The sequence below is a fragment of the Gorilla gorilla genome, chromosome 5 (genome assembly GCF_029281585.2).
Source record: "Gorilla gorilla gorilla isolate KB3781 chromosome 5, NHGRI_mGorGor1-v2.1_pri, whole genome shotgun sequence".
Classification (NCBI taxonomy): Eukaryota; Metazoa; Chordata; class Mammalia; order Primates; family Hominidae; genus Gorilla; species Gorilla gorilla.
Window position 1 is genome coordinate 123,509,251 of NC_073229.2, and position 16,764 is coordinate 123,526,014.

The window sequence follows — 16,764 nt, forward strand, 5'->3', positions numbered from 1 at the left end:
CAAGCATGTCTTACACCAGCGGCCCTGTGGGCGCTCCACCACCTCCATCAGGGGTGTCCAATCTTTGGGCTTCCCTGGGCCACATTAGAAGAACTGTCTTGGGCCACACCTAAACTACACTAAGGACGGCTGATGAGCTTTAAAAAAAATCGCAAAAAATTCATAATGTTTTAAGAAAGTTTACAAATTTGTGTTGGGTCACATTCAAAGTCGTCCTGGGCCGCCAGGTTGGATAAGGTTTTGACCTACAAGGGTCTCACACCAAGAACAGTGAGTGCTGGAGCGCTGTCCATGGTATTCTTGCTTTACACTATTAGTCTGGGGCTCAGTTTTGAACTGTCTCAACTGAATGACTACAAAGCGTCCAATGCCTGCAGGTTATACTGTCACCTGAAAAAGGTAGCTTCAGATAATTTATTATGTGGATATCGGCGTGCCCTGTGTCATGTGGGTCTACAGCCTCGCCAAGACAATTGGGTAAGGACAACTAAATCAGTGTTTCCCAAACCTTAAAGTACATATGTGTCACCTGGGGCTCTGTCATGACGATCAAACAAGAGACAATTAGATCAGAGGTAATTGAGAAGGTGGGTGGTGAGAAAAGTTTAGGATGTTTTGAGTGTGGGCCTCTCAAACATTACCGTGTATATGAGGATATTGTTAAAATGCAAAATTTGACTCAGTAGTTCTGGGGTGGGGCCTGAGAGTCTGCATTTCTAACAAGCTTCCAGGTGATACCAGACCACAGTTTGTGTAACAATTGTTTATACCACTGGCTTATGAGGAAGATCAAGAACTCTGCCCACCAGGTGTACCCCATGTTAGATGGTTTCTAATCAACCCAATCAAGTCACCACCTTTTATTAGTTTGAACATCATACATTGCAGATAAGTTTGGGGCAGTAGTAGTATGAGAAATAGGAAGAAAATAAATCAAGACTCTAGAAGAACAATTAGAACAGAAAGTAATGTGTATTTCTTCTGAGAGACTGACCTGATGCCCAAGTGCTGGGAGCTGAGGGAGGAAGTCATGGGGAAGGAGAGATGTAAGGGAAGGGGACAGGAGATAAGAGAGAAGACAAAGAATAGGCAATTTATGATGTCTCTGTTTCACTATCTGGGTGATTAATAATATCATGGAACATTTTTCAGGCAGCAATACAAACAGCATGAACAAATGATCAAAATAATTTACAAATTTAATTTATCCTAATCATCTTTTATCAGAATGATATTACACTTGATGTTTTAAAATCAAGTTTAAGAGATTTAAAGCCTTGCTCCTATAGTAATAAGTGGATGTGATGTGGCACTATTGCTGGTTTTTACATAGTAACATTTACTATGCTATTGCATTAAAATATCTCTATGTTATTCAAATGTAGGTAATTTAATTGATAATATTTCTCTGAATTTTGTTGTAAACTTCTGCTTTCTTGGCTTGATTTATGGAGAGGACATCTCACACCAAGCTACCCACCTGGCATAGCAGAATTCTTTTTTCTTTTTTTTTTTTTGAAACAGAGTCTAGCTCTTTTGCCCAGGCTGGAGTGCAGTGAGGCGATCTCGGCTCACTGCAACCTCTGCCTCCTGAGTTCAAGCGATCCTCCTGCCTCAGCCTCTCAAGTAACTGGGATTACAGGCGCCTGCCACCATGCCCAGCTAATTTTTGTATTTTTAGTAGAGACGGTGTTTCACTGTGTTGGCCAGGCTGGTCTCGAACTCCTGACCTCGTGATCTGCCTGCCTCAACCTCCCAAAGTGCTGGGATTACAAGCATGAGCCACTGCACCCAGCCCATAGGAGAATTCTGAATCCTAACTAACATTATAGCTGGAAGCCAGTCTCTCACCTCTCACCATAAGGTGCTTTGCCTATATACTTTCTGATCCACTGGACTTGAGCATTTTATAAACCATTGTGCAACTCTCAGAAAGCATGTCCTGTAAGATTAACTTGATGCTGAGAAAAGATATGCAAATAATAACCAGGCTCAGATGAGTGAGAGGCAATTGAGAAGGTGAATCGTGAGAAGTGTAGAACATTTTGAGTTTGAACAGTGTATTAGTTTGCTAGGGCAAAGAACAGAACCCTAAGAACATCATATTTAGAGAGTGGGCAAAGAAAGAGGGAAACTGAGAAGGAGCAACAAGTGGGAGGGTGTCAGAGCCACAGAAGGGAATAGGGAGTTTCAAGAAATTTAGGGTTAGGATCAATAGTGTCACATGCTCCCAAAAAGTCAAGTAAAATAAAGTTAGCCAGTAGGGCAGACATTACTGACCTTCGTGGGTGAGTGAGTGCATTTAAGTGTTGCAGAGGCAGAAACTAGCTTGAAAAAATGTTACTGTCAATAGTGTTCAAAGTATCTGTTTCCTTGTCCTACCCTTACCGTACATGATATTGTTAAATGTTTTGATCCTCCCTAATTTGAAAAAGCAGTGTCTCCCTGTAGTTTTAAATTTGTGCTTCTCTTATTATGTGTAAGGTTGAATGCATTTTTTGGAAAGATGTATTTCTATTTTTTTGTGAACTGCTCATTTGTTTTGTATTAAGCGTCAAGTCTCACTATGTTGCCCAGGCTAGACTCGAACTCCTCAAGTGATCCCTCCATCTCAGTCTCCTGAACAGCTGAAATTATATGTGCACACCTGGTCCTGAACTATTCATTTTTCACTTGGCATTATTTATATATTTATTTATATGAGCTCTTAATAGAGAAAAATAACTCTTGGTCTATAAATCAAAGTGATGCAAATATTTTCCCCAGCTTGTTATCTTTCCATTTTTTCTTTTTATTTTACATATTTATTATTTTTGAGACAAGACCGCTCTGCCACCGAGGCTGGAATGCAGTGGCATGATTACGGCTCACTGCAGCCTCAACCTCCTGGGCTTAGGTAACTTCAGATAATTCCCTGAATTATCAAACGATCCTCCCACTCAACCACCCCAAGTGGCTGGGACTATAGGCAGGCATCACCATGGCCACCTAATTTTTTTTTTTTTTGTATTTTTTGTGGAGGTGGGATCTCACCATGTTGCCCAGGCTGGTCTTGAACTCCTGGGCTCAAGCGTTTCACCTGCCTCAGCCTCCCAACGTGCTGGGATTACAGGCATGAGCCACTGCCCCAGTCTCTTTCCATTTTTTCTTCTATGGCTTCTTGATTTTCTATTATAGTTTTAGAGTGGTCTTATCCTCTGAATGGGATGCTCAAATCTATTATTTCAATGTTCCGGGGTGACCTCAAATGCTGGGGTGTATTAAGGAAAAAATTATTCTGATACTTGTTAAAGGCAGTAAAGAAAACCTTTTTCAAGGGACTACTTCAGTGGGGCTTTGCAATAGGGGAGAAAGATTGAGCTTAACTCCAAATACAACAAGGAAAAGTGAGGATTTACAGCAAAATGGCAGGGAGAGGGGAGAAGATGTCAGAGGATGGAGAATTACTATGAGAAGACATCAAGGCTAGAAGGCTAAACTGACCAACAAGATTCCTGATGAAGACAGCCCTGGGTGATCAGATGCCACATGGGAAATGAGAAATTTGATCAGATACTGAAGGTGATCAAATATCAAGGATGGGAGAATCTGGCTAAACTGACTTAGCAGAATTCTCTCTAAAATTGGGCAATGCAAACATAGACACAGAAGTTCAAATGTTGAGGCTTAGTTGAGAAGAAGGCTTAGTGGAGCCTGACTAAAATTTGGTCAAGGAGAGAGTCTTTGTCAGTTGTGACCAGGAAGGTAGAAGCCTCTAGAGGTAAGAGTCTGTTGCTGACAAGATAGGACACAGACCATCCACAAGGACAGAGGAGTTATTCATGAATATGGGAAGACTTAGGAAGAGTAGAAGAAAAAAGATGCTGTGATTGAGGCGTGTGACCAGAAGTGGGAGTTTGGAACAGAGGAGGAGTAGAGGATGGGAGAGCTAGACCTGAAACTTGGAGAAGCATGAGCTTTTACCCAAAAGTAATGGCAGTGAGTGAAGAGGACATAAAGCCCATCTCCAAAGTCTGAGGTTCATAGAAAATGTGGGACTTCCTCCGGGTGAAATCACGTCCTCATAGGACAGCAGGTTTCAGTTGAGGTAGGAAGTAAAGGGCACTACAAAGAGGACTTGAGAAGGTAGGGTAATTAGTATATCATGAAATGGGCCTTATAGGGGTTGGAGCAGAAAAGTATAGAAGATCAATGGGAGTTAGGCAAGAAACATTCAAGAAACACTCTTAAGGAGAGGTTCTGGGAAAGAATCACTATGGGGTGTCTACATGTTGGGCAACGACTAGGGATAGCAGAGATCCTTATCAGGCTATAGGAATGGCACAACCATCTGGACTCAGTGGCTCCCTGGAACACCAATGACCTGCACTTGAACTGATTGTTCTCAGGAAAAGGTGTCATCTAAGGAGCACAGAGACAAACACCAAGCCTGTTTTAAAGTCAAGAAAGGAATGGAGATCTTGTGAGATATCAGTGAGTTCTACATCCATTTGGTTCTGTTCCTCAATGAGAAACAAGGATTCAGATCTAGCTGAAGTGGGAACATCTCATGTCCATATTTACCTTGAAACTCTCTACTCCCATTCTTAGCTCTGCCACCACATCATCTTGAGAACATATTTTTTTTTCTTTGCGTCCAGCTGGTGCCTTTTATCTCCTAGACAATGGTTCTTTATATGTGCCACATCACTTTTTTCCTCAGATACAAGAGGTTTATTGAACTCACAATCCATTTTTTTTACTTAATTTTCATGCAAACGGTCAGTGTCAGCTTTTTTTGATATAGAAAAAGTTTGTATGTCATTTGCATCTCATCAGTAATTGTCAAGTAAGAATCTCCCTTCTAATAGAGTCACATTGTAAGTTAATTAACATCATAAGTTAATGAAAACAATTATGTGTTGACTATACTAACACTTTTATCTCATCTTGTTTCCATCTTTATTTCTACATCGACATTTTCTTAGATGTTCAGACCTCCTTCTGTAGCCTATAATAATGTAAATATGTTAAATGGAATTGTGGGGACCTCCGCAGTCCAGGTTTAAAAAATATTCCCAGTAAGCATGACTTGAGCTTGTGCCTGGTTACTGAACAGTCTCTAAAACTTGATGCTTCTCAATGTTATGTCTATTCCAGGCCAGTAGTAACACAGAAGCCCTCTTGAGTGTCCCTAGAACACATCAAAGGGCTATTTCAAATAGTGTCCAAAATTTTGACTTTTGTGCTTGACTAAGATACTTTCATGTGTTATATTTTAACTTGATGCTTTTCTTCAATTTAACACTAATATAATAGTAAAACATCTAAGTATAATGCAGAGAGTAAGGATATAATTTTATGCAGGGTATTTAAAGCATTTTTATAAAGTTGCAATTAGTAGCTCATAGTTGTTTTAATCATAGAAGGGGAATTAATCTTTAAGAGAACTGAGTCAAGAGCCCAGACTCTGGCTTGCTGATGTTCTGTCTGATTTCAATATTTTTGAAGATGCTGCCTTGCATACAGACAATTCAAATATGTGATTAAAATAATCCAGCTGTGCATGGCTATGCTACTCCTATGACTATATGATGGCATGGACACTAGATGCAAGTATAAAAGTGGTGAAGTTCACAGGCTCAGGAATCAGACTGCCTGGCTTCAGATCCTGGCTCTGTCTTCCTACCTGTGTAATGCTGAACATGTCAATGTCACTCAACATTTCTGAGAAATGAAGCTAACAATAGTTTCTACCTCATGCTGTTGTGAGGATTAAGCGAGATTGCACATGCATAGCATTTAGCACAAGATTTGGCACTTCATAAATCCAAAGGATTACAGTAAATAGCCAAGAGTAACCATAATTTTTTTTTTTTCCAGACAGAGTTTCACTCTTGTTGCCCAGGCTGGAGTGCAATGGCACAATCTCCACTGACTGCAACCTCCACCTCCTGGGTTCAAGTGATTCTCTATCTTCAGCCTCCCGAGTAGCTGGGCTTCAAACATGCCACCACCACACCTGGCTAATTTTTGTACTTTTAGTAGAGACGGGGTTTCACCATGTTGGCTAGGCTGCTCTCAAACTCCTGACCTCAGGTGATCTGCCCACCTCAACCTCCCAAAGTGCTGGGATTATAGGCGTGAGTGACCGCGTCCGGCCAATCATGAATTCTTTTTAAAATGAAATACGACACAGAGACAATAATCAATGTAGGAATTCTTTTCTTGGCCAACTCAAAATCATAATTTCACTAACATTTTCTGCTAACTTTTGATTTTGAAAATTTTCAAATTAATAGGAAAGTTGAAGGAATAGTAGCCTGTGTGCCCTCATCTAGACTCATCAACTGTTAGTCTTTTGCTACATTTACTTCCTCTGTGTTTCTACATAAGTGGGGACACACACTCTCAGAAACTTAAAGTTCTGAAAAGTATCTCATCTGTCTCCCTTTATCTGACTGTTCCCATTTGCCCCTTATCAGGTACTAACAACATGGCCTGTTTTCATTTTTTTTAACTCTTTGAACATAAGTTGCAAGTATTTTACTTTTCAGCATGCAATTCCTTAGAACAAGGACATTTTCTTTCATAAACATAATATTATCACACACAAGGAAATATATAATTCCATAATGCTATCTCATATCCAGTACATATTCAAACCATATTCAAAATTTTCCAATTGTCTCAAACATATTTTCTAGTTGTTTGGTTGTTGCCGTTGTTTTTTCTGTCTAGAATGCAGTCTTGCATTGCATTGGTCACTTTTAACCTACATCCCAGTTTAGGCCTGTTAACTTGTAGAATGCCTCACATTTTGGATTTGTCTGGCTTTCCCCTTATAGTTTCTTTTAACGTGTTTCCCTTTGCCCTATATTTCTGGAAACTTAAGCATAGAAGCATAATTAGATTTAAATTTTTTTTTTTTTTTTAGCAAGGACACACCATAGATATATTATGTACTTCATGTTGCATCATATCAGGAGGACATAGTGTAAGGCAATCCCACTATGAGTGATGCTAAATTTAATCTTTCCATTGTAAAAAAACACTCATTTGGAATTAGTAAGTAATCTGTTGGGCGATACTTTGACATCCAATAAACATCCTGTTCCCCTCAATTTTTATATCAATGGTTTTAACTTTGTGGAAGTTATCAGTATCAAAATTGAGTCACTTAAGTCATATTCTTTCAAAATGCAGCTGAGAAGCCACAAAGAAGGAGCCCTCACACATCTATATCTGTAATAGAAATTATTGCAAGAAATTCCTCAAACCCGCACTATTCCAGATAAGCCACTTGCAAAGGACACTCACCTAACAATGGCTGTCTCCAGTAATAAACCAGTGCCAACTCCCGCAACAAGCCTCTGTAACCAATGGATTTGTTTCAAAGCAGCTTACGTGGATGTCTCCTTTTTTTCACTTAAAAACTTCCCCTCCCTCTCCCTCCCCCTCCCCCTCCCCCTCTCCCTCGTCTCCCCACGGTCTCCCTCTCCCTGTCTTTCCACGGTCTCCCTCTGATGCTTAGCCGAAGCTGGACTGTACTGCTGCCATCTCGGCTCACTGCAACCTCCCTGCCTGATTCTCCTGCCTCAGCCGGCGGAGTGCCTGCGATTGCAGGCGCACGCCACCACACCTGACTGGTTTTCGTATTTTTTTGGTGGAGACGGGGTTTCGCTGCGTTGGCCGGGCTAGGCTAGTCTCCAGCTCCTAACCGCGAGTGATCCGCCAGCCTCGGCCTCCCGAGGTGCCGGGATTGCAGACGGAGTCTCGTTCACTCAGTGCTCAATGGTGCCCAGGCTGGAGTGCAGTGGCGTGATCTTGGCTGGCTACAACCTCCACCTCCCAGCCGCCTGCCTTGGCCTCCCAAAGTGCCGAGATTGCAGCCTCTGCCCGGCTGCCACCCTGTTTGGGAAGTGAGGAGCGTCTCTGCCTGGCCGCCCATCGTCTGGGATGTGAGGAGCCCCTCTGCCTGGCTGCCCACTCTGGAAAGTGAGGAGCGTCTCTGCCCGGCCACCATCCCACCTAGGAAGTGAGGAGCACCTCTTCCCGGCCGCCATCCCATCTAGGAAGTGAGGAGCGCCTCTTCCCTGCCGCCATCCCATCTAGGAAGTGAAGAGCGTCTCTGCCCGGCCGCCCATCGTCTGAGATGTGGGGAGCGCCTCTGCCCCGCCGCCCCATCTGGGATGTGAGGAGCGCCTCTGCCCGGCCGCCCCGTCTGAGAAGTGAGGAGACCGTCCGCCCGGCAGCCGCCCCGTCTGAGAAGTGAGGAGCCCCTCCGCCCGGCAGCCACCCCATCCGGGAGGGAGGTGGGGGTCAGCCCCCGCCCAGCCAGCCGCCCCGTCCGGGAGGGAGGTGGGGGGTCAGCCCCCCCGCCCGGCCAGCCGCCCCGTCCGGGAGGTGGGGGGCGCCACTGCCCAGCCGCCCCTACTGGGAAGTGAGGAGCCCCTCTGCCCGGCCACCACCCCGTCTGGGAGGTGTACCCAACAGCTCATTGAGAACGGGCCATGATGACAATGGCGGTTTTGTGGAATAGAAAAGGGGGAAAGGTGGGGAAAAGATTGAGAAATCGGATGGTTGCTGTGTCTGTGTAGAAAGAAGTAGACATGGGAGACTTTTCATTTTGTTCTGTACTAAGAAAAATTCTTCTGCCTTGGGATCCTGTTGATCTATGACCTTACCCCCAACCCTGTGCTCTCTGAAACATGTGCTGTGTCCACTCAGGGTTAAATGGATTAAGGGCGGTGCAAGATGTGCTTTGTTAAACAGATGCTTGAAGGCAGCGTGCTCCTTAAGAGTCATCACCACTCCCTAATCTCAAGTACCCAGGGACACAAACACTGCGGAAGGCCGCAGGGTCCTCTGCCTAGGAAAACCAGAGACCTTTGTTCACTTGTTTATCTGCTGACCTTCCCTCCACTATTGTCCTATGACCCTGCCAAATCCCCTTCTGCGATCAGAAGGGGAATGATCAATAAAAAACAACAACAACAAAAAAAAACTTCCCCTTGCCTCAGCCTCTTTGTATGTGCCTATGGTGAATCGCATTCTGAATGGCAATTTCTTGCTATTCCCAAGTAAATTCTTTGTTTTGGAGAGTCAGCCTCTCTGTTGCTTATTTTAGATTGACAGCTTTCACTGATGACCGTTGCCTGAATCAATTATTACGTTGTAGGCAAAGCAAGTGCTTTTAATTTTCCATTTGAGTGACTGAATAGGTCAGTTAAAAAAGAGTAGAGACAGTGCTTAAAGGGAAGAAGAATATCTAAAAGTTGACAGAAATCACCATGGGCTTGGAGATTGTGTTCCTACACCATGTGTAAAAATGATCTCATTTTATAAGTATATATGTTTCTTGGCTGGATTTCATAAGACAAGTATTTATTCATTTCAACTCTTATTTAATAGTGGCTGTATGTGCCAGAAATTACACTAGAAATATATAGATAAGACATGCAGTTCCTACTCACAAAGAGCTTCCTAATAAAGAATTAAGGGTACTAAGGTGTTATAAACACTTGATAGAATAAATATAGGATAACAGAGTGGGGCTGGTAGAGGATGGAAAAGGGTGGCTCTAAGATGTGAATAATCAGTTCTACCTGAGTCAGAAAGCTGGTCAGGAATGGGTTCATGGAGGCGACATTTGGGCTGAGTCTGGAAGCAGGTTAGCTACTCACTCAATGGACGAGAGAGAAGGGTGCTGAGTGAATAAAGATATGGACGTCTGCCATTGCCTCTGAATTGACTTCATCCTTATGTCATCATGGTCCCCTAGACCTAAAGTGGTCATTCTTATAATGATTCCTAAATCATTGCTTTCCTTTGTGTGGGATCATCCAATCAACAGATGTGAGCTTTGTTTGGGCTATTTATTCCTGCTCTCTAAGTGGTAATTTGGCTCTAGGTCTGGATGTTATGGTAAAGCAAGCTACAATGAATTAAGATTTTGGCTGTGAGTGACAGAAAACCCAAACATCAGTAGCTCAAACGAGTTGATTCTCTCTGCCTCTCTGTGTTTCTCTCTCTCTCTTCTCTCAAGTATGGAAGTAAACTGCCTAGGGATAACATAGTACTTCACATCTCAGGCTTCTCAATCTTGTTTCTCCAGCTGAAAGTCTGAGATGACTGCTCCAGTTTAAGCCATCATTTCCTCTTTTCAGCCAGCAGGAAGGAGGAAGGGCACAGAAAAGGGCATATTTTTAAGGACACTTCTTGAAAGTTACACGTATTATTTCTATTTACATTTCATTGGCCATAACTAAAAGGCATGGCCACATCTAGCTGCAAAGAAGGTTGAGAAATGTAGCTAAAATACAGAGTTATTTTGCTACAGAAGGGAAGAGGTTTAGAGAACATCCATCAGACTTGGCTATGTCTGTTCACAGGTGGCTAAGAGGGTCACTGAGGAGCAGTTAGTGGGGAACAAAAAGGAGGCTCTCCAGGCATTGGGGATGGCATGGGTTAATCTTTAGAAAGATGAAAACAGGCCATATTCTTAGGAAAATATAAGGGGAAATTGAGAATAAAGACAGGCAGATTAAATACTTTTCAAAACCTCAAGAAAATTGTTTTTATTTATTTGGCCTTCTCTGAAGGTGGTAGACCCAAAGTGAAGAAAGCATAAGTTTTGAACTTATTATTCGCAAAATTGGCTGAGCATGGTGGCTCATGCCTATAATCCCAGCACTTTGGAAGGCTGAGGCGGGTGGTTCACCTGAGGTTCAGGAGTTCAAGACCAGCCTGGCCAACATGGTGAAACCCTGTCTCTACTAAAAATATAAAAATTAGCTGGGCATGGTGGCACATGCCTGTAATCCGAGATACTCAGGAGGCTGAGGCAGGAGAATCACTTGAACCTGGGAGGCGGAGGTTGCAGTGAGCCGAGATCACACCATTGCACTCCAGCATGGGCAACAGAGCAAGACTTCGTCTCCAAAAAGAAAAAAAAAAAAAGCCTACAGTAGTAACCTGTCAGATATCCAGATTACTGACTTTATTGGAACTTTGTTGGAATATATTACCAATACTTCATTCATTCATTTTTTTATTCAATAAACACATATCATGTGCCAGGCACTAAACTGGGTCAGGGGATGCAATAGTGAACACAGCAGAACAGTGGTCCCAGCCCACACAGTACTTATGTGAGACAAATTCGAATCAAATATTCACATGAATAAATCTAAGCCTGCAATTGTGGTAAGTGCTACAAGAAAGGAAATAAAGTATAATATTAAAATGGTATTGCCCTAGTCAGGGAGGTCAGAGAAATGTCCCCAGGAGAGGTGATGCTTGGGCTGAGGTCAGACTGAGAAGTAGAGTGAACTAAGTGAAGGGGTGGGTGGCTAGTGGTGAGAGAGTTTAAATGTTCCTGACAGTGGAGGGAGAACTGAGCAACAGTTCCCATAACAATGTAACAACACGAAGCCTGGGACACAGTGCAAAACACTACCAATAGTTTGCCACTTTTCATGTAAGCAAGAGGGGAAATAATATACATTTCTGTTCATTTCTGCAAAACCCACAAAACCAGAAGAATAATGAGATTGGTCACTTACAATGAGTAAGCAAGAATGGATGGAAAGAATGGGGCAGATGGAAACAGAGTAGAAGACATATGGGAGAGTGACATGTCTCTGAGTATAACTTTTGTATAGTTCTGACTTTCAGTACTATGTTAGTGGCATGTATTTCCAAAGGAAATAATTTAAATTAGCCAAGATGTGGGCAAAGACAGACCCAAAATGAAATATCAGGCCAGATGCAGTGGCTCACGCCTGTAATATTAACGCTTTGTGAGGCAAAGGCAGAAGAATCACTTGAGGGCAGAAGACCAGCTTGGCCAACATAGTGAGACCCTGTCTCTGCAAATGATTTTTAAGAATTAGCTGTGTAGGGCCAGGCACAGTGGCTCATGCCTGTAATCCCAGCACTTTGGAAGGCCGAGGCAGGTGGACCACGAGGTCAGGAGATCGAGACCATCCTGGCTAACACGGTGAAACCCCATCTCTACTAAAAATACAAAAAAATTATCTGGGCCTGATGGCGGGTGCCTGTAGTCCCAGCTACTCGGGAGGCTGAGGCAGGAGAATGGCATGAACCGGGGAGGTGGAGCTTGCAGTGAGCCAAGATCATGCCACTGCACTCCAGACTGGGTGACAGAGTGAGACTCCATCTCAAAAAAAAAAAAAAAAAAAAAATTAGTCGGGTAGGCTGGGCACAGTGGCTCATGCTTGTAAATCCCAGCACTTTGGGAGGCTGAGGCAGGCGGATCACTTGAGGTCAGGAGTTCGAGACCAGCCTGGCCAACATGGTGAAACCCTGTCTCTACTAAAAATACAAAAGTTAGCTGGGTGTGGTGGTGTACGCCAGTAATCCCAGCTACTCAGGAGGCTGAGGCATGAGAATCGCTTGAATTCTGGAGGTGGAAGTTGCAGTGAGCTGAGATTGCACCACTGCACTCCAGCCTGGGTGACAACGTGAGACTGCGTCTCAAAAAAAATTAGCCAGGTATGGTGGTATGCACCTGTAGCACTAGCTACTCAAGAAGCTGAGGTGGAAGGATCATTTGAGCCCAGGAGTTCAAGGCTGCAGTGAGCTATGCTTGGGCTACTGCACGCCTGCCTGGAGTGAGACCTGTCTCAAAAAATATAGATAGATACACACACACACACACACACACACACAGAGTACCATAAGAACCCAACTGTGTTACAAATGAATAACATGCTGAGATAGATGAGAAGGAAAAGAACTAACTCACAGTGGTATGAGTTAGCAATTGTGAAGCTGAGCATTCTGGAATTGAGTAAATAACTGAATATACTGTGAATAATGAGAGCTAGGTTTCTCATTGTCAGAGAAAGGGTTACAAATAAAGAAAGGAGGAACATTGGAATAAACCCTGTGATGTTGGATTGGAATCAGAGGTATCAGTATGAATTCATTATTATATACACACAAACAACACACCCACAGATACAGAAATAGAGATATGTATATTTGTATGCATTCACATATTTCTTGGCTATCTGCTGAACCTGGAATCAATGACACCTCAGTAGTTACAAGAGTCGTTAGTGCTCAGATCTTGGTTTCTAAATACTGTTCTCCAATTAGAGGTATTAGAGTCCCTCGATTTCCAGGGCTGGTTCAGGAAAAACACAAGATGAACGCGGAGCATCTTATGGTGCCAGAAAAAATGTGGTGTTCAAAAAATTAGGCTGGGCATGGTGGCTCACGCCTGTAACCCTAGCCCTTTGGGAGGCCAAGGCAGGCAGATCACTTGAGGTCAGGAATTCAAGACCAGACTGGCCAACATGGTGAAACCCTGTCTCTACTAAAAAAATACGAAAATTAGCCGGGCGTGGTGGCAGGCGCCTGTAATCCCACCTAGTCAGGAGGCTGAGGCAGGAGAATTGCTTGAACCTGGGAGGCAGAGCTTGCAGCAAGCCGAGATCACTCCACTGCACTCCAGCTTGGGTGACAGAGCAGGACTCTGTCTGAAAAAAAAAAAAAAAAAAATTATGGGGACATGAAAGGACACAGGAGTGGTTCCAATGGCCAAATCTGGGACAAGTTGAAAAACAAAATAACAATGAATAATCATTTCATGAAATGGTAATGAATAATAATAACCCATCAATGATAATAAATATCCATGAGTCTATATGGATGTAAATAAATAAGTAAATGGAGGAAAAGGGACAGCTCTTCCTTTCAGAAGAATTCCATTAATAAGTGTAGAAAGAGACAAACACCATAGGCATAATAGTTTCAAGCAAGAAGCATCAATGGATGATACAACTAATGGGCAAAATATGATGAAAAACAGAATATTTATATATTTCTAGGGGTATCTTGCTGCAAGATACTCATCCATTTCAAAGGGAAAAATACTAACTTTACCGTGAAGGAACCTGGTAGACAACACCTTAGTCAAGTGATGAAAGTTAACATCACCAGTAACAAGGCGAATTGACATTATGTATCTCCTGATAGGATGCATTGAGGTGGAGAAGAGTACAGTATCATGTCTGTGGCATTCTTTCCAAAAATGCATTATCAGAATTTAATCACAAAGAAAATTCAGAAAAACTCAAGTTAAGGTACATTCTAAATAACTCTCCAGTGCTCTTCAAGTGTCAAAGTCATGAATGTTAAAGAAGGATGGAGGAACCATCCCAAATTAAAAGAAACTAAGAAGACATGACAATTTAATGCAATGTGGGATCTTGTTTCAAAAGGAAAAAAAAAGAACCCAACTAGTGGCACAATTAATACAATTTAAATAAGGTTTTTAGATTAGATAACTATATTGTATCAAATTTAATTTCCTGGTTTTTATAATTATAATGTGGTTAAAATTGTGAACATTTGGAGAAGCTGAATAAAGGATATATGGGAACTCTTTGTATTACTTTTGTATACTTTATTCTAAGTCTGAAATTATTTTTAAATTATTTTAAAATGTAAAGTTTAAAATAATGCAAAAGGCTGGGCACGGTGGCTGATGCCTGTAATCCCAGCACTTTGGGAGGCCAAGACAAGCGGATCTCTTGAGGTCAGGAGTTCGAGACCAGCCTGGCCAACATGGTGAAACCCCATCTCTACTAAAAATACAAAAAAATTAGCCATGCATTTAGCCCATAGTCCCAGCTACTCGGGAGGCTGAGGCAGGAGAATTGCTTGAACCTGAGAGGTAGAGGTTGCAGTTAGTCAAGATCACTCCACTGATCTCCAGCCTGGAAGACAGAGTGAGACTGCATCTCAAAAAATAAAATAAAATAATATAATGCAAAAGACTTGTAATGAACTGTTCTGTCATTCAAATACAGCAAACTTGTCAAAAAGCAAACAAACAGCCTTGAGAAGTAGGTAGGGCTACATGTGGGCACTTGGTAGCCATGTTAAAGGATTTAGGCCTTGTATCTTATGAGCAATGAGAAACCACTGAAGAAGAGGTCGGGGCATGGGGTCAGTATATCTGTGAGGTTTCCAACAGGAAAGAGATGGCATGCTTAAAATAGATAATTTGAGGAAGATTTGTTTACATAGAGATTGGGTAAATTATGCTCCTGACTATGTAAATGATACTCCTGACTTCTAAATCCTGACATTATTATCAAAAATAGGAAGTTTTCTAAGCTTACAGTTGTAGTAACAGTGACATTTTCATTTGAGAACACTCAGGCATAATTTGAGGAATGGATGCTGACAATTCTAGTGCCTCCTGAAAGATGTAAAATAAAAGAAAGATTTTTGTTTTCATGTTTTACTATGAGGAAATATGTAGAACATGCACATGATGTTTTATTGATTTTATTCATTACTGTTGCTAGTTTCTGGAATCTTGCCAGAAGGCTCCTCTAGGTTCCACAGGTGTTTTGTGCGTGTGCTGGGTGCTGGCTTCTATGGTTCCTTATGGATGTTTTCGAAAAAGCTACACCACTTGACTACTCTCTTGTGACTCTTCCTACTATCATTTATTACTACTTCCATGCACTGAAAGTTTTGCTCTCCTAGTGCTCATAGCTCTGGGAGTCAACCTTAAATGGTCTAGGAGTTTTTATAATTAGTAGCCCCACTGAGCAATCTGACTGCCTTCATGAGGACTATGTGAGTCATCTACTTTTATAAGTAGGGTATGCATACTCATTCAGGTCATCTCTCAGCTTCCCATCGCTGTTCCTCCGACCCTAAACCAAAATCCCAAGCAAATTCACCTTCCTGCTCTCTCCAGCCTTGTTCTTTTTCTTCCTAAGACAGATCTACGGTCTCTTTTGCTGGACTATCAGCCCTAAAGTTTCCACCATTATTTATTGCAGGGACTCTTATGCCCCCAGTGGTCCTAAGGGAAGTTTTGCATATTAAAGTTTCTACTATAACTGTAATTGATACTTTCCTGGTTTTCAAAAATAGGTGGTTCTCAAAATTAGAACTTTTCAGCTGGGTAATCCTCACTCTACAAATACACATTTAAGAAATTGTAATGTCTTTTAAAAGTCTATTTCTTCTGGAATATGATTGAAGTTGGCCTGCAAGATCAAATTAGATTATACATAGAGGCAAGATATATTTTTATCTATTAATTCCAAAGGAATTAATAGAGGTTACAGTGAGCCGAGATTGTGCCATTGTACTCCAGCCTGTGCGACAGAGTGAGTTTCTGTCTCAAACAACAACAACAACAATTTAGTTATGGAAACTTCCTTTTTCAGCTAACATTTTTATAATGAAAAGGACTAACATGAAATATATTTTTATGCCTCTTGAAGTACGTGAGTCTCTGGCTTTTTCTGAAAATCTGGATGCTGCATAAGGACATACACAGAATGTGTTGGCCAAATGTGACAACACAGATGGAAGCTGTGTGGCCCATGTAGAGGTCAGCTTTTACTTTCTGCCTTTTCCACTTTTCAGTTCATAGGTTTTCTATATTCGTTTGTCAATGTCTGTTGGTTTAGGTTCCTTGGGCAAACACTTCCCATCTATCTTAGCTTTTTTTTTTTTTTTTTTCCCAGTGGCATTTTAGGGGAAGAAAGTGAAATTTCAAGAATTAGAAGAAAAATTTTTAACTTCAGTTGCCAGTGACTAATTAGGGGACTAAAAATTAGGAGTTTCCACTGGACTTCACCTAAAAATTTGATTCTTAGTCTGTTTTCTAGTGGTTTTCTTAGTAAATTAAGCCTCCTCACTCTATCTATTAGAAGAAGTATTGGTATTAAAGATTAATCTAAGAAATATGTAATGGAATTGCCTCAAAAGCAGTCCCCA